General features: G+C 42.7%; 1 protein-coding gene and 1 pseudogene across 1 annotated transcript in view; one reads left to right on the top strand and one right to left on the bottom strand.

The window, feature by feature from the left end:
- Positions 1-21,717, top strand: part of IGFBP7 (insulin like growth factor binding protein 7) — an 82,285-nt gene that overhangs the window by 33,022 nt on the left and 27,546 nt on the right. The gene's annotated exons all lie outside the window — the stretch shown is intronic.
- Positions 7,152-7,691, bottom strand: LOC129397602 (ubiquitin-conjugating enzyme E2 C-like; annotated as a pseudogene).

Genomic DNA, 21,717 nt, shown 5'->3' on the forward strand with positions numbered 1-21,717 from the left:
CAGTTTTAGACATTTCTTGCTTTTCTTACTGAGATAAATTATGTTATTTTGAAAATCCAGTCTTCAGAAATCGCATTCACTTTGTCATTGGTTCATTCATTCTTGTAGTCATTCATTCATTCAGGTACCCACCAAGCCCTGTGGGAGACCCTGTGTTGGGGGAAAGGGCCATGTCAATGGGCCATCACTCAGAAAACCGTGGGAATCGTGGTCAGGATGGAAGTTCTGGAGTCAAACCTATCCTGAATCCTGGCTCTGCTTCCCATGTGCTCTGTGATTCTGGGCAAGTTATTTAACCTCTCAAAGCCTCCAATTCCTCATCTCTACAATGGGGTAATAAGCATAGCCACTTAACTAGATTTCTGTGAGGATTACCTGAGATAATATACGGATGAGCCTGCCCTGTGCCTGGCATACAGTAAACTCAGTAAATGATAATAGAGGCAATGGTAAGGATAGTAGTAACTTTTATTATTAACAATTATTAATGAGACAAATAGCATGAGAGTGATAGGAAAAGCGCTGTTAGATGTTGGACAGAAGATAACTGGGAAGATTTCATATAGAATTTGACTTACTAGATTTTTTTCACTTGAGGTTTAAAAAAAATCTTAGTGGAGAAATTGGGAAATTCCCTTCCCTTTGCATTTCATTTTCTATTACTTTCCTGAAGACTGAAACTTCAGTGTAGAATTTAGCTGAAGGCTACATCCCAGCATTTGCATTGGCCTTGGAGTGCCAGGGTAATTATTCTGTCAATTATTTGACTTTTTAAAGTCTGTCTACCTTGAAGAACCTCTGCAAAGGAGGACCGTGTTAATGTGTAACACAGAGATAAGCAAGGCTCTGCTCTTTTTTTTTTTCCCATGGCTGTTCAACTGGAAAACTGAAATGGTTCTATTTGCGTCTCAGCCAGCAGTGTTGAAAGGTGGGGGATAAACGGCTTTTACTAATGAAGTACAGTGGGATGTGAATTTTAGCAAAGCAAAATGCCACGTATCACCTGCAATTTGTTTTTTTAAAACACACACACACACACCAAAAAAGGGAAATCACAAGACAATATAAACCTCGCTTGAAGAAACGATCGTGTTTAACAAGAAGACAGCAAAGAGAAATACTCTGAGTTGAGCCAAGTAGATGTGTGCTGCTTTTGTAGATGGAATAAATGATCCTCACTTGCATAGACAGCAAGGTCATTTTTCTCACCCTAAATGGAAGGCATTAATCATCAGCTCTGAAGAACAACATTCAGGACAAGAAGAAACAAGCCACCGCAGCAGGAGGTATTGAATTGAGCCAGAGAACTGGGGGCCCTGTGGATGGGAGCCAGCTCAGCCCAGGTAGCAGCTCCCAGATCAGCAGGGGTGGGTGGTGGAGCTGGTCCTCTTGAGCCCTAACAGCTTTGTTGCGAACTTTCCATTGTTCAAGAAATCTCCTAGTTACCATCCAAGTGCATTTCTGAAATGCCTGACTGTGCTCCGGGCTCTGTAGGCTCTGGATTAGCTGGTTCTCCGTGGACCCCGTCTGCATAAAAAGCAAAGATCAAAGGAACATGGTAGAGCTCTTTAAAAAAAAAAAATCCTAAACTCACAAGTGAATGGGAAATGCATATTTATATCACTGGCCCATCAAGGGTAAGGGTGTTCTGTGAGAGGGGAGGAAGAGAAATCATTAAGCAGGAGTGAAGCTCTTCAGATTAAGAGCTGGAAGAACTGCATTGAAGACTAAGAGGAGACTGAAGGCAAACAGTGGATCTTTTACCATTTTTCTTTTTTTTTTTTTTTAGACAAGTTTGAAATCGAGTTTTACCGCTTTCCCATCAGCTACACCAAGTAGTTTACTTGTGCAGTGGCTAATTAATTTGTTGAGGCAGAATTTTAGGTTACCTATGAGGTAATATGGAATAGTGGTTAGGAGGTGTCTAGCTTTTTAATCCCAGCTCTATCATTTATGAGCCTTGTAGCACTGGGCAAGTTACTCAACCTTTCTGTGTCTCAGTTTCCTCCTCTGTAAAATAGGAGACAGTACGAACCTCACAGGGCTGTCGCAAGGGTTAAATTATTTACACATATGAATGCCCATAGTGAGCAGTCAGTGAACAGGTATTGCTGTTGATTTTGTTACCGTGGCCACAGTTGGGTGGGGTGGGTGGTGGGTGGCAGGAATGAGTTGAGGGGGGAAAAGAGTAACATGAAACAGGATAATAGAATGTGGTTGTTGACAGGAACCATGAAAGTCATCCGGTCCAGCTCCCCCTTAACCAAGGAAACAAATCCTATGGCATTTTAAAATAATTGTTTTGAAATTGTAAGTAACAGTGCCGATTTATTGATTGAGTGCTCTGTGTGCCAGACAGCATGGGAAGCCCTGCGCCTGCATCACAACACTCCACGAGGCCTGAGTGCTGTTATTACCCCATTCTGTAGATGAGAAAACTGAGGCTCAAACTGTTAAGTCATTTAGCCAGCATCACCTGGATCTAAATGCAGACCTGTGTGAATGCAGAGATTCTGTGTGTGACGCGGCAGTTCTGTTCCCTTTGCATTTCATTTCCTGTTACATTCCTGAAGACTGATGATGCTTCAGTACAAGATTCAACTGAAGGCTGCATTCCAGCCTTCATTCCAGCATTTGCATTGGCCTTGGAGTGCCAGAGTAATATGTTCTGTCAATTATTTGACCTTTTAAAATATGCCTTCTTTTGGTCAGCCGTGGTGACTCACGACTGTAACCCTAGCACTTTGGGATGCTGAGGCAGGCAGATCACTTGAAGTCAGGAGTTTGAGACCAGCCTGGCCAACATGGTCAAACCCCATTTCTACTAAAAATACAAAAATTAGCCGGGTATGGTGGCATGTGCTTGTAATCTCAGCTACTCAGGAGGCTGAGGCAGGAGAATCGCTTGAACCCGGGAGATGGAGGTTGCAGTGAGCCGAGATCACATCACTACATCCCAGCCTGGGCGACAGACAGAGTGAGACTCTGTCTCAATAAATAAATAAATATGCCTTTCTTGAAGAACTGTTATAAAAGGAGGACTGTTTGGATGTGTTCTGTGGTCTCATAGAAGTGAATGTATAACATCCATGAATGCATGCCTTATTCTGCTTTGTCTCTTTCATATAAACCCAGAGCACCATATTTTGTTTTTTGTTTTTCTGTTTCCACACTATACTGACATACAGAGTACATATTTTGAAAAATACTTTAATACTATTAATTTTGAGTAAATCATGTTTCAGTACTAGTGAGGTTAGCGTTTAAAATAAATAATATTTATTCATAAAAAATTTCCCTTTGGAATCAAGCCATCATTTGATTGGATATGATTGAAATTATGAGTAAGATGAAGGATACATCCCTGACAACTTTCAACTATTGCTCAGATACACAAGACTGCGTTTTCAGGAAGTCTGTTTATTGTTGGATATCCTTTACTGCTGGCAGACCTTTGTTACCTTGACCTTAAATAGGTAATGATTCTTTGATCTTAGTGCTTCCCTCTGAAGTAACTAAAATCAAGACTGCTCCTTCTCTGACATGGCTTCCCTTCAAATGTAGAGGATATTTCACAGGTGTGTCCCCACCCCAGGCTTCTCTTCCTTAAGCTAAACACCCACATCACCTTCTAAGCTGGTTTTCAGACCCCACAAGATCCTTTAATCTGTCGGTTCTACTCTTCACCTCTTGGAAGGGAGCCAGTGCTGCAAGACTGTCGGATCTGTACAGAGCAGGCTGGAGCCATACGCTTACACGAAGGTGACCAAAATGGCTGGCTTCTTAGCTTTCTGGCTTCATTGATGTCAGGGAGGTTGCATGGTTAAATAATGAAGGAGGAGTGACAAGCAAGAGCCAAGGGAGGGACGTCCAAGGACTGTTTCCAAGTGATCCATGGTAGAGGCTTCATGGCATTCCTGTTGTTTGTGCTTTGAGCAAGAATTCCTTGGTACGTTGGTTCTAGTAAAGAGATCAGCTATGGTCTGAACATTGGTGTCCCCCAGAAAATTTCTCTGTGGAAGCTTTAACCCCCAGTGTGATGGTATTCACAGGTGGGGCCTTCGAGAGGTGTATGGGATTAGTGTGCTATAAGAAGAGACAAAGAAAGATGATCTCTCTTTCCACCATGTGAGGCTACAGCAAGAAGGCAGCCATCTACAAGCCAAGAAGTGGGCCTCCCCAGAACCCTACCATGCTCGCACCCTGATCTTGGACTTCCCATTCAATACACTTCAGATGCTTAAGCCACCAAGTCCATGGTATTTGTTATAGCAGCCCAGGCCGACTGAGACAAGAGCCTTGGTATTCGAGATTTTTATATCGTATTCCTGAATTCTCGAAAGTTCTGAAAATAAAGAGATGTTCATAGGGCCCATATATAGTTATGTATAACAGATCCATGTTCCAAGTGGACAAGGATGAGTGGAAAGGCAGGTACTTCAGTCATACACAGATATTCAGGTAGCTCCTTGATGACCTGTCTACCCACCACATTCCTCTGCCTTGTGTCTACCTTTTTTTTCAAATGCGAAAATTATCTGGACTTTATTTTTCTACTTGTCAAATTCTCTTTAGCTTTTTTTAGCTGTTGTGTTGACCTCTTCTATCTCTAAAAGGCATTTGGTTATTTTTTTTAATGTTTTTGCTTCACTGAAGCTTAGTGTGCTTTTTATGGTTTTATGGTTACCTTGCAGAAATCTCATTAGAAAAGCACTTTAATATATTACTTGGCAATGAGACATCTGACAATGTTCTAGTTCATTAGTTAGGAAACCTCCCCAAGCTTGGAGGAATAGACATTCCTCTGTGAATGGTAGAGCTTTGATCACTCCTGCAGGGGCCAGGATTTATTTTAATGCATTTTAGGGGAGGAGAAGATATCCTAAGCCTGGCAAAATAAAAATAACACAGATTAAGGAAACAATGAAACATTATTTTAAAAGAAATGCACTTCAGTTAATATTATTCTGTGGGATCTCCTGAGTCCTTTGAAGGCAGAGCTTATCTTAGAAAATATGTCTCCTTTAGTGGGCAGGAGGTTAGTTAAGCAACCTCACACCAGATCACAGATTATACTGAAATGATCCTAATAAGGATAGACTTTCCAAAGCTATACTCATTTTAGCATGAATAAATGGATTCAAGTCTTATTTGTGGGATTTTAATTTCCAACTTTGAATTTGCAAACTATCAAATTCCTTCAAAGACACGGTGTGCAGAGAAGGCTCTGAGTAATAGGATTGCTTATTTTTAAAGGAAGATGCCCTTTAGCAAAGCACGAGGCTTTGACATGTGATCAGTCAAGGGGCCAATCAGCACGGATTTCCCCACATGGCACTGTTTCTTGTTGAGTTCCAACCAGATTTAATAACTCATACAAAATGCAACTCCACCCTGAGGGTGCCTAGTGCATTCAAAGCAGATAATGCTATATTGTTTTAACACAGATTATGCCAAATGAAGTACAATTTAAATTCCTGAAGGGTGACAGTCCTTGGGTGCTTGTGGCTGTGTTTTAGCTGGGTGCTGTATCCTTTCTTTCTTTCTTTTAATTGAAAGACTTAAAAGAAGCAAGCTGTCTGAAAAAGTGTTTAAAAGAGCTTGGTTTTCAAATGGTATAAATAGGACAGAGGCAAAGGATGCTATGGAAAAAGGGCCTTCCTCCAACTTTAAGAGGTAGAGGAAAGAAATGGGAGAGTCTGGGCAAAAGTGACGTAAGCCCCTGAAGTCAGGCTGGAGACTCTTTTGTGTCTCATGTGAGGAGAGAAATGGGTGAAGCCTATAGTACTTTCACACTCCCCTGAATGGGAAGTAGAGGCCAGATGCCAGTTGCGGCTTCTTTTTAACTTTTTAACACCTTCAGAGGCAGGAGAAAATGGTGGGTGGGGGGAATGTTTTTATTTGGGGTTAGAGGTAAATTTTCCAGGCCGGACGAGGTGGCTCATGCCTGTAATCCCAACACTTTGGGAGGCAGAGGCAAGCAGATCATTTGAGGCCAGGAGTTCAAGACAAGACTGGCCAACATGGCAAGACCCCATCTCCACTAAAAATACCAAAATTAGCCAGGTGTGGTGGCACGCACCTGTAATCCCAGCTACTCGGGAGGCTGAGACAGGAGAATCGCTTGAACCCAGGAGGTGGAGGTTGTAGTGAGCTGGGATTGCTCCACTGCACTCCAGCCTGGGTGACACAGCGAGACTCTGTCTCAAAAGAAAAAAAAAGAGAGAGAGAGAGAGAGAGATGCATTTTCCAAAGAGGAAAGTATGATGGGCAGAGTTTGGAAGCTCGCTTGCTGGTGCCAGGACAGTGGCTGGGTGAGCTGCTGCCCTTGGGAAAGTCGCTAGGTCCTCCCATCTTTCCTCTTCCCTTTTTCCTCACCTTTGTGAGATAGAGATTATGATCACTCCCGATCAACTCCACAGGACTGTACTGAGGATCAGATAAAGAGAACACGCTTTAGAAGGCTCACCACAAATGGGCTGTGGCCGTGGAGGTGGTGGTGGTGACAGTGGTATTGGCATCTGGGCTGGCTTGTAGCCTGGCCTGTAACTGTAGTTGTGGAAGCTTAGGGGGCTGTTTGAAGAGGCCCCTCCTAGTCTGACCTCATGAGCCAGAGACACTAGTAATCTTGGGCAGTTCTGGGGCATTTTGTTGTTATTTATTTATTTATTTAATTTTTTTTTTGAGTCAGGGTCACTCTGTCACCCATGCTGGAGTGCAGTGGCAGGAATCTCAGCTTATTTTAACCTCAGCTTCTCTGGCTTGAGCAATCCTCCCACCTCAGTCCCCTGAGTAGCTGGAACTACAGGCACACACCACCATACCCAGCTAATTTTTGCATTTTTTATGGAGACAGGGTTTTGCTATGTTGTCCGGGCTGGTCTTGAACTCCTGAACTCAAGCAATCCTCCCCTCTCAGCCTCCCAAAGTGCTGGGATCACAGACCTGCACCACCATGCCCAACCCAAAATGCATTTATTTAATATACATCACAAGCACTCAACTGGAGCCTTAAAAGACTAATAATAATAATAATAATAATAATAATACCACAGCTCAAGATAGAGAGTGCTATACAAAAATCACAGAAAGGACAGACCATCTAAGGAAAACTTAAAAAGACGACACAAGGACAGGCTGGGCAGCCTGGGTCAGGGCTCCTGGCTGGTGACCTGCTTTAAGTAGGTTTCTTGCAGGTGCTTCTTAAAAGCTGTGGGGGGTTTCCAGAGCTTGGCAGCATGCCTGTTCAACGAGCTATCAATGTTGGGTTCTCCTCAAAGGCTGTGGATGGAGAGCAGGATGGTCCTGACATCATACAGGGCAGACCACTTGTCCTTCAGGATGTCCAGGCAGATATTACCCTGGGTGTCCATGTTGGGGTGGTAGCAGGGCGTGAGGAACTTCACCATGGGTACATTGTAAGGGTAGCCCCTGGGGAGCTCTAGGGAGAGCTTATACCTCAGGTCTTCATATGCTGTGCCAGCTGCTCAATGGATGGTCCCCACCCATTTGAAAAGGTTGCCTGATTCAGGCAAGGCAGAAATCCCTGTGTCACTAGGCATTGTGAAGGTCACCAACTCCTGCTGTAGCCTTTTGCCCACAAGGTACCGGGCAGCACCCCTGCTGGGGGTGGCACCTTTATAGGCAGCAGCAACGCTGGTGGTGGCTGGGTCAAGGTTTTGACAGGCCATCTAGGTGGCACTGACAGAAAGATAGGAACTTAAAGAACACAACTGCAACTGCCTATTTAATTTTTTTGAGACAGGGTCTCCCTCTGTAACCCAGGCTGGAGTGCAGTGGCGTGAACACAGCTCGTTGTATCATCAACCTCCTGGGCTCAAGCAATCCTTCAGCCACAGCCTCCTAAGTAGCTGGGACCACAGGGGCACCCCACACAAACACACTCAGCTAATTTTATATTTTTTTGTAGAGATAGAGTATCTGCAGCCATAAAAAAGAATGAGATCGTGTCTTTTGCGGGAACATGAATGGAGCTGGAGGCCATTATCCTTAGCAAACTAACGTAGAAACAGAAAACCAAATACCATGTGTTCTCACTTATAAGTGGGAGCTAAATGATGAGAACTCATGAACCCAAAAAAGGAAACAACAGACACTGGGGTCTACCTGACAGTGGAGGGTGGGAGGAGGGAGAGGAGCAGGAAAGATAACTATCGAGTGCTGAGCTTAATACCTGGGTGATGAAACAATCTGTACAACAGACCCCCGTGACACAAATTTACCTATGTAACAAACCTTCACATGTACCCCGAAACCTAAAATAAAAGTTTTTTTAAATTAAAATTTAAATTTAAAAAACGAGATAGGGGTCTCACCATGTTTCCCAGGCTGGTCTCGAACTTCTGGCCTCAAGCAATCTTTCCATCTCAGCCTCCCAATGTGCTGGGATTACAGGCATGAGCCACTGCACCAAGCCTAGGACATTTTTAATAATCACCTCCCTTACCCCAGCCAAGGTTCCCAATCCTCAGGGAAAAAGCTGTTCAAGACAAACCTTCCTAAGTAGACCCAAAGCTTTGACAGCCCATAAGAAACCTGCCTAGGAGTACCCTGCTAGCCTCCATGACCAAATATGCCACAGCAAGGCTGATGTGGCTCCCTTAGACCTATTCTGATATCAACTGAGATCAGTCCCTTATTCTGGGCGGAGAGCCTGATGGCCACATGTGTGCTGTTAGAGGACACTGCCCACATAGTGACCACCCAGGGAAAAAGAAAGACCCAATTTCCTTGTGCGTGTTGCAACATGGCCAGTGTTAGAGATCCAGGGTTGCTTAATCTAACCCCAAGTGATTAAGAACCAGCTATGATACCAGACTGAGTGCAAACTTAGTTGTCAGCACAGATAAAGAAAGGAAATAGACACACCAGATGTAAAAGCCCCAAATAGGCCTCCTACTGACAGATCCTGCTCTCCTAACACATGCAGACCTCTCTGACTTGCTGACATGTATGTATATTCAATGACAGCCTGGAATTGAATGGTTGACTAGAAGTGGCTTTCCAGAGGCTGCAGCAGGAGGAACATTCTTTGTAAACACCAAGTATTTCATTCCCCCCAATATATCAAAAACAGTGTTTTCAGTAGGATCTGGAGTACTGCATTGATGGGCATCACTTTTGACCAACATATGCTCATACGGTACCTTATATAGATTCACACACTTCTTCTAGACAGGCTTTGCCACCACCTTATGCACATGGACCCTCGGGACTTCAGTAACTTGCAGGGCCAGGTGTGTTCAGAGCAGAAGAAATACGAAGTAGTGTGCAATGAATAGGTGCAGGGAGAACCCATCTTCAAATGAATTGGCCTTTTTAATTAGCAATTTTATGTCAACAGATTATTTAATACATTGAGATGTGTGTGTTACAGCATTCAACACTGATCCACAAGCTTGAACACATTTGTGTTTTAGAATTAATCGATTTTAATCAAGTAGAAAAATACACTAAACATCCCTTGTATCCAATGCTCATTACCCCTGCGGCCAGTTTGTGAGCTGGCTTGTGTTGTCTTAGACTTTCAGAAGAGAAAACAAAGGTCTTCTTATTGAACCTTTTGGTTGTACATTGCATGTTTGATTTGAGAACAGTTATGGTTCAGGCCTGCAGTAAGAGACTGAGAGCCTTACATCATTATACACGTGGCCTGGGGCATCCAACTCATTGAACTAGAGGATAATGCAGAGGACTGATTTGCAACTGACCTCTTCCTCCCACAAACTAATCTTTTTAAATGGTTTGCACTTTTTTCTGTCCCCAAAGGGATTTGTTAAGTGTGATTTTCAGCAGGACATGTACTTTTTTTATTTGTTAGCCATAATGGAAATGCATAGATGAACTGAATCTGTGTTAACATAATAAGACAATCAAATTTTTTGTTTAGTTGTGGGGAAGGGACGGGATAGAGGAAGTAGAAAAAGCTCCCTCAAACATAAGCTGAATATTTATGTGGTTTTTGTTTTTATTTAAACCAACCTCTTTAGAAAAATACTTCTTAATAAGACATTATACAATGAATTTTTCCAGTCATTTTGAGGGAAAAATATGGTACTCTGGGAGAACTTCTAGAAGAAAGAGGAAAGACTCACTTAAGATTCCCAGGACCTACAGAGGGCTGGTGCTGAATAGTTCCCACTGAGGACCTTCCATTTCGGTGTTTTTTGTCTTTTGTTTTTTTGAGACAGGATCTCACTTTGTCACCCAGGCTGGAGTGCAATGGCACGATTCCGGCTCACTGCAAACTCTGCCTCTGGGGTTCAAGCAATTCTCCTGCCTCAGCCTCCCAAGTAGCTGGGATTACAGGCGTACACCACCATGCCCAGCTGTTTTATATTTTTAGTAGAGACAGGGTTTTGTCATGTTGGCCAGTCTGGTCTGAAACTGCTGACCTCAAGTGATTCACCTGCCTCGGCCTCCCAAAGTGCTGGGATTGCAGGAGTGAGCCACCGCACCTGACCCCATTTTGTTTTGTTGTGAGAGACCATAAACAGCCTAGAAAGATAGAAATCTCAATAATGAGAAGTTTCTGTAATGTGTGGCTCCTGCCCACCTTCTCTCTGCTTATTTGCTGTCTTTTTTGTTTGTTTGTTTTTTTAGAGACAGGGCCTTCTCTGTCACCCAGGCTGGAGTGCAGTGGTGACATCATGGCTCACTGCAGCCTCAAACTCCTGGAGTCAAGCAATGCTTCTACCTCCACCTCCCAAGTAGCTGTGACTACAGGCAGGTGCCACCACAGAAGGACAGACCATCTAAGGAAAACTTAAAAAGACAGCACAAGGACAGGCTGGACAGCCACCAGACCTGGCTAATTTTTTATTTTTTGTTTTATTTTTTGTAGAGACCAGACCTCACTATGTTGCCCAGGCTGGTCTCGAACATCTGGCCCCAACAATCCTCTCACCTCGGCCTCCCAAAGCACTGGGATTATAGGCATGAGCCATCACCCCAGGCCTATTTGCTGTCTTGATTCTCTTTTCTGCTCCCTCCAGCCCCACAGATGGCCCAAGACCCCAAATGGGCAGTCAAGCTTCCCCACTAAGTTGAGTTTCTTTACTGGGCAAGTCAAGATGTCTTGGTGAGATCCTGTCTTGAAACAATGCCAGGAAAGTACATGAGGTCTCCTTCCTCCTAAAAACACCCCTAGAAGGAGGCCTGGGAGGGGCAAGCCTGGCGGTTCAAACTGGTGATTCAACCACCCACATAAGACCCTCTAGGCCTAATGGCTGGGTGAGGGGCTCAGAGAATTTCTCCAATCTTGGCCAGAAAGGCTTCCTTACCGCTTTCACATTTCTCCAATCTTGGCCAGAAAGGCTTCCTTACCGCTTTCACATTTCTCTCGTGTCCTTCAGAAGGGGCCTGCATCCAAAAGTGGCCATGGAAAGCTTCACAGAATTAGCTTTTATTGTAAAAAAAAAGTAGCAAATGGAGGAATGACTGAAGAGAAAGCATGCTCCAGCTATCAGTCAACTTTGAGGGCATGAGCCCATGTTCTAAATTTAAACACAATCTGCCCCTTTCTCCTTGTATATCCGGTTTCCTTTCACTTCCCTCAGTGCCTTCAACTAATCCCATTCTTAGTTTACTGCTTGGCAGTGATAATTATATACGTGCACTGTGACAGTTCAACCTTTCATGTGCCAGTTCCCATGTTTTGATATTTTCTTTTATTTTTTCTGTGGAAAATAATATGACAAAATCCTGCCATTTGTATGTTCTTCATTTTTGACTCCAACCATGCACTACTGAATAGAAAGTATCTCAGCCTCCTTTATTTTTCTCTGCCGTTACTGATGTGTTGCTAGGCCCATCTTATCTGTGCATTAGCTCATTACTTATTGTCATCGCTTGTCACTGGCTGCCATTTCCCCCGCCTCCCTTGGGTGTTGTGTCTACACATCTTTGCTATAGGGGAAATTAGATAGTAAACTGATGATGTCAGTCCTTTGACTGGAGGTTAGCATTTCAAATGCTCACATATTTTTTGTTAAACTCACTTTCTTTTTTTTTTTTGTGAGACAGGGTCTCTGTCACCCAGGCTAGAGTACAGTGGCACGATCTTGGCTCACTGCAACCTCCACCTCCCAGGCTCAAGCGATTCTCCCACCTCGGCCTGCCAAGTATCTAGGACTATAGGCATGCACATCCACACAGGGCTGTTGCCCAGGCTGGTCTTGAACTCCTGGACTCAAGAGATCTGCCCACCTCAGCCTCCCAAAGTGCTGTGACTACGGCATGAGCCACCACTCCCAGCCTAAAGCCCACTTCTTTTGAAACGTCAACCTATTTCCAGATCAGTGATTCCCAAATTTCTTGTAACCACAACCTCTTCTCCTTATGTTTGGTTTAGATATTTTATGATATCCACATTTTTCGCTACCCTATCAATTATTCTCCAGGGGGAAGAGAGCAACATTTTTTGTTTTTTATGAAAAACAAGTAAAACTTTTTATTTTTTTTTTTTTAGTTTTGAGGAATTTTTGAGACCATACAATACTCGGTGGTCTATTGGAGAAGTCCTGAAGTGTTGCAAAAAAGCAATCACTACTTTGAATCTTGGAATAAGGTCATTTTAGTCTCACTCACTATGTTTTTTCTTTATGTGTTTTGTGATAGAAAACACATAATGTGAAATCTGCCCTCTTCACAAAGTTTTAAGTGTGCAGCACAGTGCTGTTAACTATAAGCACATTGCTGTACAGCAGGTCTCTAGAATTTTATACCCATTGAACAGCAACTCCTCATTTCTCCTTTACCCTAGCCCCTGGCACCCACCATTCTGTGTCTGCTTCTTTAAGTTTAAATACTTTAGATACCTCATACAAATGGAATCATGTCATATTTGCCCTTCTGGCACTGGCTTATTTCTTTTAGCATAATGTCCTACAGGTACATCTGTGTTATGGCATATGACAAGTTAATCTCACTTATTATTTCTTAAAGTGTAAATACAAGACTAACAAAAAAAAAATCCCTTGTGTCTTCCATGCACTGTTTAAGGTTATAGAGGCTCACAGTTAAGGCTTATGTTTTGGGGTCCCTGGGAGGATATAAGTTCCAGTTCTTTTTCGTATAATGATGAAAGTAACATAAAAGATTCTAGAATGGCAGGTACAAAGAACATGTTAAGAACAGCCCTTGAAAATATATATCATCATTGCAGACATCTTCTTGGGGTCAACTCATAATGTTCCCAAATAAATAACTGTCCATCCATGAGGACTTTGTTTGAATATGCTATTGATACTTTGTTTTGTTTTTGGTTTTTTACCCTAATTCTTGGAGAGAGGACTTTATGACTAAAAACACACCAAAAAAAAAAACCTTCCAAAAAGAGATTATGATTATTAATTAAGAAAGAACTCTAGCTGATGATGGAGAAAGTTCAAAGATGTTGTATTATTCAGTTTTTTTTCTTCTTTTAAAACAATTAAAGCCAAGCATGGTGGCTCATGTCTGTAATCCCAGCACTTTGGGAGGCCGAGGCAGGTGAATCACCTGAGGTCAGGAGTTCGAAAGCAGCCCTACCAACATGGTGAAACCCCGTCTCTACTAAAAATACAAAATTCACTGAGCATGGTGGCGCATACCTGTAATCTCAGCTACTTGGGAGGCTAAGGCAGGAGAATCACTTGAACCCAAGAGGCGGAGGTTGCAGTAAGCCGAGATCACACCACTGCACTCCAGCCTGGGCGACAGAGCAAGACTCCATCTCCAAAAAAAAACTTAAAACTAAAGGAAAATATTATTTGTTTGCTACTACATAATAAATTAGTCCAAAACTTAGCAGCCTAAAATAATAATAAATATTTACCATCTCACACAGTTTCTGTGGATCAAAAACTTGGGAGGAGCTTAGTTTTGTGGTTCTGGCCTGGAGTGTCCCCTGAGGCTGCAGTCAGTATGTCAGCAGGGACTTTGTTCTGGCTTTGGATTGACTCACTCACATGGCCGTTGTCAGGAGGACCCAGTTCCTCATCACATGGACCTCTCCTTTGTGCCCTTTGAGCATCCTAACAGCACAGCACTGGCTTCTCCCAGAGCAAGTGATCCCACAAAAAGCAAGAAAGAAGCTGCAAGCATGCACTGTCCCTCCCACTGTATTTTATTCAAGTGCGTCACCAGAGTAAGTCACTAAGTACAGACCACACTCAAGGGGAGCAGAATTAGCTCCACTAAAAAGTGGGGGGTGGATTTGATAAAGGGATGGAAGACCCATGCCACCAGAAGGGTGGATGGGACCTTAACCAGATACTCTAGTGATACTCAGGGACAAAGAAAGAGTGTATGGAGTCTGAGCACAAACTCACAGCTATGGTCCATGTTGGGGCTGGAGATGGGGGTAGGGAGCAAAGGAACACCTGGCCAGACAACCCTGAGAGTCCTCTGGGAGTGAGGACCGTAGAGCAGAGAGAGAGAACGGGGATGGAGTAAATGACTCAAAGATGTGTTAGAGATTTCCTGAGGATGAGGCCAGGAGGCCACCAGAGAAGTGAATGCAGGTAAAGACAGTGGTTTTGACCAAAGCGCAAGGGTGGATGCCCCAGGCCAGCCCAGGAGCTTGGCGCCACTGGAGGAAGTGCATTATACCAATCAGAGCTTCTTTTGCTGCTGCTGAAATGGAACGGTGCCATCGGGCCGTCTTCTCCACTGGAGATGCTCCTTCAGCTCAGCAGGACGCCAGCTCGGAACTCAGACTGCACGTTTTTGCGGATTGGGAGGAGGGCCGACGCCGTGGCAGGATAGTCTCTGGAGCTGCCTTTTGGGTGTGTTTGCCTGTTGGCATTTTCAGTACTCCACGCGTCAAGAGTGAGTCACTTTCTCTTCTTGTCATGAAGTTAAATTCCTGGGATGTCATCTTCATTTTCTTCAGAGCCCCTTTCCAAAACTCAACTTTTGTTTGCTTCACAAATTGCCCTGCTAACCTCCATAGACTGAGTTTATTTGTCTTGATGGATGAATCAGAGTCTCAAACTCATCTCTTTTGCTCCAGCTCTCTTGGCAGAGAACACAGGAAGATGGGTTTTGCTTATGTGTGTGTTTGGGGAGGACTTTTTTTCCTTTGTTTTTCTGTCTCAGCCATAGCTTGTGGGCGAGCCGGCACCTGGGACCTTGACCGCCTCCAGGCGTGGGCCGAGGCCACATGGGGAGTTCTCCCCAGTACGGTTTGTGATGTTCCCTAATTCCAGGATGGGCTGCAGTTTTCCAGATCCAAGGCTCAGGGGAACTGGGGGAATTACTTCCCTGGAGCCAGCCTTATCTTATTTGTCCATGTTTCATTCATGCAAATTGGAAATACTCCCACATCTAAACTGCCTGCTGACCATCTGCCTAGGCAGTGGAGCTGTGGATGCTTAATGGCTTTCCTCAGCACCTTCCTAATCTCTTAGCTTCGCACTGTTTCCATGGTAGCCAGCCAACTGAGAACAGATCATGTTTTTGCTATGTTATTAATAAAGTGCAAGAAGTTGAATTCCTGTAATTCTAGTTCCTTTTCTGCCGTTATCTAGGAATGAGCTGAGGCAAATATTTAACCCCTGGGGCCTCTTATATAAGAGATTTGGTCAAGATGGATCTCAGGGCCCTTCTAAGTCTCAAGTTCATTGGCTATACCATCATTTAGGAATATGAAAATATTAGTAGGGAAGGATTTATTTATCACAAGAATCTCTATACTTTCTCTTGTCTCCCAGCTCACTAGAAAGGATCTGCACCTTAGCAAGAGATTTCCCTCTGCATTGTGGAATCGGCAGTTTCTTCATGTTGGGAAATAGAATCTAAATTCATGTTTTTCTCTTAAAACCATACAAATGTTCTTAACATCTTTGTATAACTGAGGCTTATGCTTTGCTGGTTGTTTCTTTTAAATCCATTTTCCCAATATAAAAATATTGCTTGTCAACACAGACTTGCACTTCTGCAGTTTTATTTGTTTGTTTGTTTTTAGTCACCCAGGCTGGAGTGCAGTGGTGCAATCTCAGCTCACTGCAACCTCCTGAGGTGGGAAGATCACTAGGCTGAAGGGATCCAACCACCTTAGCCTCCCAAGTAGCTGGGATCACAGGCACATGCCTTCACACCCAGCTAAATTTTATTTTTTGTGTGTTTTTTGGAGGGGTAGAGATGGGGTTTCACCGTGTTGCCCAGGCTGCTGTGAAACTCCTAGGCTCAAGAGATCTGCCCACCTTGGCCTCCTAAAGTGCTGGGATTACAGGTGATAGCCATCATGCCGGCCTGCAGTTTTCAATCGTTACTCTAAATGTCACTCGGGTTTCTCCCACTAAAAAATCTGACCACTTAACCTCCAATTTTTAAATTTTATAAATTGACTAATAAAGGAATATGTTGCTACAGCGTTAATCTTTATCTTTTATCTCCTGGGTTTTATCTAAGTTTTTAAATGAAATTGCTACTGTTTTATAGATATTTAACTTACGATCTATGTTAGTATAAGGGTAAAAATTGAGAATCAGCAACTCTGGTCATTTTATTGCTCTAGTTGAGTGGCTGAGTCAGAAACATAAAAAGGGCACACCCAAACATTGACCTGTTTGTACCTACAAACAGCCGAGGACCAATTTGTAAATAGGTCACAGTTAATCAAAATCTCTGCACTTTAATCTTTTCCAAATGCTAAACCATGCCCTTCTACAAACTGTGGAATAAAAGTAGTCATAGCTAGCTATGTCTAGCATAGTCCAGAGTCCCCTGAAAATCTTTTCAATGATCTGCAACAACAAAAGCCAGTTTCTTGGAATGGTTCCTAAACTCTTGTTATTTAAACCTTCATAGGAAAATACTAAACTGTGTATTTTGGTAGTGACATTGGTTCACTCAACTACTCAGCAGTTTGCTGATTACCTGCTCAACGCCAGGCGTTGGAACACAGGAAAGAACTAGAGAGAATAAATTGACTGGTCCTTAGCAGCACAGAGCCCACGATCTAATGGGGTATGCAGCAATTTCAATGCATTGTGAAAATGCTATGATAAGGGAGAGTCATGTAAGAATCAGGCCCGCATTCTAAGTTGGAGGGGTTGGATTCAGGAGTGAAGAGAGGTGAGGAAAGGTCAAAGGAGGTTTGTCAAACAAAAAGGGAACTAATCTGAGACATACAGGATATCTAGGAGTTAACCAAGCAAAGCTACGGAGGGGTGGGAAATGGGGGGAATATTCTAGAAAAAATAATGGCATGTGCAAAGGCTAGGGGCTAGGGAGGGCAAGACATGCTTGAGGAGCCACAGCAAGTTCATTATGGCTGGAGCTCAGGGTTCAGGAGGGATGTGGCAAGAAATGAGGCTGGGAAAAGCTACTCAGAGCCAGATCTTATCTATTCTGGATTTTACAGTTTAGTAAATGTATTCATTCAGGACCATTATCTTCTTTCTGGTAGTTAGAAAGTTTTTCTCAAGAGGAAGATGTAAATCTAAAACATTTCAAATCCCAGAGAGAAAACATTTTCTCTAATAGAAGGATTGCTGGACTCTACCCAGGAGTGTTTACCAAGTGTTAACATTGACTTTTAAAGTTTTCCTAGGATTCCTGCCATACAAGGTAATTCTATGCATATGGCATCTTTTTAATGATTTGCAAGACGAAACACAAAGCATATTTTCAAATACTGATTTTCACATTAAACACTGATTGAAAACATTAAAATCCAATAAAAAGGGCTGGGGTTCCCAGATCACTTTATTCTAAGATGTGGGTAGGACTTCAGCCATTTGGCCACGATGGGGTTATCATCCACCCAGAATTCAGTAAAAGGAGGATGATTCCCACCTATTTGGGGTTGCAAGTCTAAGCTACTTATCCAGAACCACTCAGATAACACCTCAGAAACATTTCAGACTGGGTGCAAATAGTAAAGCCATGACGCCAGTTTATGATTCCAGCAATATGTGACCTTTTCTCCAAAATATATTAATGCTTTTACTTTCTTGTTTTTCTTTCTATCTTGGTATCTTGTAGACATAACTAATCTCCCTGGCTTGACATTGAAAACCTCTGTAATCTAGTTTGGCCTACAGTTCTTAAGATTCTGTTTTCTTCTCCGCAAACACCTCACTCTCCAACAAAGCAAAATGAGACAGAACACTCCAGCCATACGGATTATGTAGAGAGGCATCATGGTAGCATCGGGGAGGCCCTGGGTTTGGACTCAGAAAACCTAAATTCACGTCCTGCCCACCCCATTTCCAGTCTGTGTGACCTCGCACAAGACACTTAGTCCCACTGAACCTCAATTTCTTTAACTGTAAAATGACTGGCTTCTCTCACAAGATTGCTAGGAAAAACAAAATGAAGTAATGGCTATAAAAACTTGCTGTGAGGCTAGGTGCTGTGGTTCACAGCTGTAATCCCAGCACTTTGGGAGGCCGAGGCGGGAGGATCACTTGAGCCCAGAAGTTTGAGACCAGCCTGGCAACGTAGCAAGACCCTATCTCATTATTTTTAAGAAAGTAAAAATAAAAATAAAATTTCTCTGGGAGGTGTAAAGCCCATTATTAATGTAAAGTACAGGAGTCCGCCCTCATCCATGGTTTTGCTTTCCAGTTTCAGTTATCTGCAGTCAGCTTTGGTCCGAAAATATTACATGGGAAATTCCAAAAACAAACACTTTCTGGTTTTACATTCCACACAGTCCTGAGTAGCGTGATGAAATCTCACCCCATCCAGCTCTGTCCAGGCTTGGATGCAAATTTTTTCTTTTGTGTAGGGTGTCCACGCTGTCAACACCACCCACTCATTAGTCAGTCAGTAGCTGTCTCGGCTGTCAGATTGACTGTCATGGTATCACAGTGCTTGTGTTCCAAGAAACCCTTATTTCACTTAATAATGGCCCCAAAGCACAAGAATAATAAATTTGGTTTATTGTTATAGTTGTTCTATGTTACTATTAGTTGCTGTTGTTAATCTCTTACCGTGCCTAATTTACAAAACAGATTTTATCAGAGGTATGTATATATAGGAAAATATTGGAAAAAACATAGTATTAATATATACTATTAATATATACTGTATAAAGTTCGGTACTATCTACAGTTTCAGGCATCCACTGGGGGTTTTAGAAAGTATCCCCTGAAGGGATAAGGGTGGACTATTGTATTTTTATTTTTCCTGCAAATGACACACAGTTTTCCCACATCTTGAACATACTGATCCCCTTGCCTGAAAGCCCATTTCCTCTTTCGTGAATTTAGTTCTGACTTACTCAGTAAGAATTTTTTTTTTTTTTTCAGAGACGAAATCTCGCTATGTTGCCCCAGGCTGCAATCCAGTGGCTATTCACAGGCACAATCACAGGCACTACAGCCTCAAACTCCTGGGTTTAAGCAATCCTCCTGCCTCAGCCTCTCGAGTCGCTGGGACTATAGGAAAAAAAACTTTTTTGCCCCGTCACTCAGGCTGGAGAGCAGTGGTGCAATCATAGCTCACTATAGCCTTGACCTCCCAGGGTCAAGCAATCCTCCTGCCTCAGCCTCTTGAGTAGCTGGGACTACAGGTGCACACCACCACGCCTGGCTAATTTATATTTTATTTTTTAGAGATGAGGTCTCACTATATTGCCCAGGCTCCCAGGCTGGTGTCAAACTCCTGGGCTCAAGTGATCCTCCCACCTCAGCCTCCCAAAGTGCTGGTGTAGCAGGCTGGATCTCCATAAACCCTTTGCTGTAATGAGGAATGTATAAGTTAAACATTAAAGCAGAAGTAGAAAACAATGGATAATGAACTGGGGAAACTGGTGCCTGAGTAAGAAAGCTCGAATGCAAAAACAAACCCATTAAAACCTTACCTGGACTTCCTCAACCTCAAACCTGATTGAGGGATCAAAGCGTGCACCAAGACCCACTTAAGAAACTTTCCTACCCGCAGACCCATAGTTAAAATTAGATTAAGAAACACTCCCACAAGTAGACATAGAGCTTGAATTGTGTATATAAGCTAAAGGAAAACTTGTAACTTTGAGTTGATCTGGTGAGTTACTCTGACCTTCTTCCTGTAACTGGTTGCAAAAATAAACTCCCTCCTTTCCCAGTCTGTCTGCATCTTGTTATTGGACTGGAGAACAAGCAGCCAGACCTCATTTGTCTGGGAACTCTGGGATTACAGCCCAGGAGATTATTTTTTACATTTGTATTTCTATCGTAGGACCAGTTGCACTTTGCCTGTTTTATAATTGCATGTATAGTTGTCTGTCTTCACTTCCTGACTGTAAATCCCTATGGGACAGGAGTCCAACCCTAACATCTTTCTATTCCTCATGTGACCCAGCACAACACTTAGTTCATGATGGACTGGGACAAATTAATCCATTCCATGTTTTCACCTGCTTAATGCTATACAATGCTGAAATGTAATTTAGTTAGTATTACTGTAGTCCTTTCTCACCTTTTATACCATTTTCCATAGGAATTTCCCCTTAAGGAATTAATTCAACTAAGCAGTAGTACAAGTTAGTGCTCTAGTTATAGGGATAGATATTAAAGTTGATGATGATTAGATGACATTTTTCTTTTTTTTGTTTTAAATAGTCTTTTTTTTAAAAAGTTTATTTTAGGTTTGGGGGTACATGTGCAGGTTTGTTACATAGGTAAACTCATGTCATGGAGGTTTGTTGTACAGCATATTTTATCACCCAGGTATTAGGCCTAGTACCCAATAGTTGCCCTTTCTGCTCCTCTCCCTTCTCCCACCCTCCGCCCTCAAGTAGACCCAGTGTCTGTTGTTCCCCTCTTTGTGTTCATGAGTTCTCATCATTTAGCTCCCACTTGTAAGTGAGAACATGTGGTATTTGGTTTTCTGTTCCTGTGTTAGTTTGCTGAGGATAGTGGCCTCCAACTCCCTCCGTGTTCCTGCAAAAGACATGATCTCATTCTTTTTTTATGGCTGCATAGTATTCCATGGTGTATATGTACCACATTTTCTTTATTCAATCTGTCATTGATGGGCATTTACGTTGATCCCATGTCTTTGCTATGGTGAATAGTGCTGCAATGAACATTCCTGTTCATGTGTCTTTAGGGTAGAATGATTTATGTCCCTCTGGGTATATATCCAGCAATGGAATTGCTGCATCAAATGGTAGTTCTGTTTTTAGCTCTTTGAGGAGTCGCCATACTGCTTTCCACAATGGTTGAACTAATTTACACCCCCACCAACAGAGTATAAGTGTTCCCTTTTCTCCGCAACCTTGCCAGCATCTGTTGTTTTTTGACTATTTAATAATAGCAATTCTGACTGGTGTAAGATGGTATCTCATTGTGGTTTTGATCTGCATTTCTCTAATGATCAGTGATGTTGAGCTTTTTTTCATATGCTTATTGGCCACATGTGTGTCTTCTTTAGAAAAGTGTCTGTTCATTTCCTTTGCCCACTTTTTAATGGGGTTGGTTTTTTCTTGTAAATTTGTTTAAGTTCCTTACAGATGCTGGATATTAGACCTTTGTCAGATGCATAGTTTGCAAATATTTTCTCCTATTCTGCAGGTTGTCTGTATACCCTGTTGAAAGTTTCTTTTGCTGTGCAGAAGCTCTTAAGTTTAATTAGATCCCATTTGTCAATTTTTGCTTCTGTTGCAATTGCTTTTGGTGTCTTTGTCATGAAATATTTACCTGTTCCTATGTCCAGAATGGTATCGCCTGGGTTGTCTTCCAGGGCTTTTATAGTTTGGGGTTTTACATTTACATCTTT

Source organism: Pan paniscus, chromosome 3 (assembly GCF_029289425.2).
Source record: "Pan paniscus chromosome 3, NHGRI_mPanPan1-v2.0_pri, whole genome shotgun sequence".
NCBI lineage: Eukaryota > Metazoa > Chordata > Mammalia > Primates > Hominidae > Pan > Pan paniscus.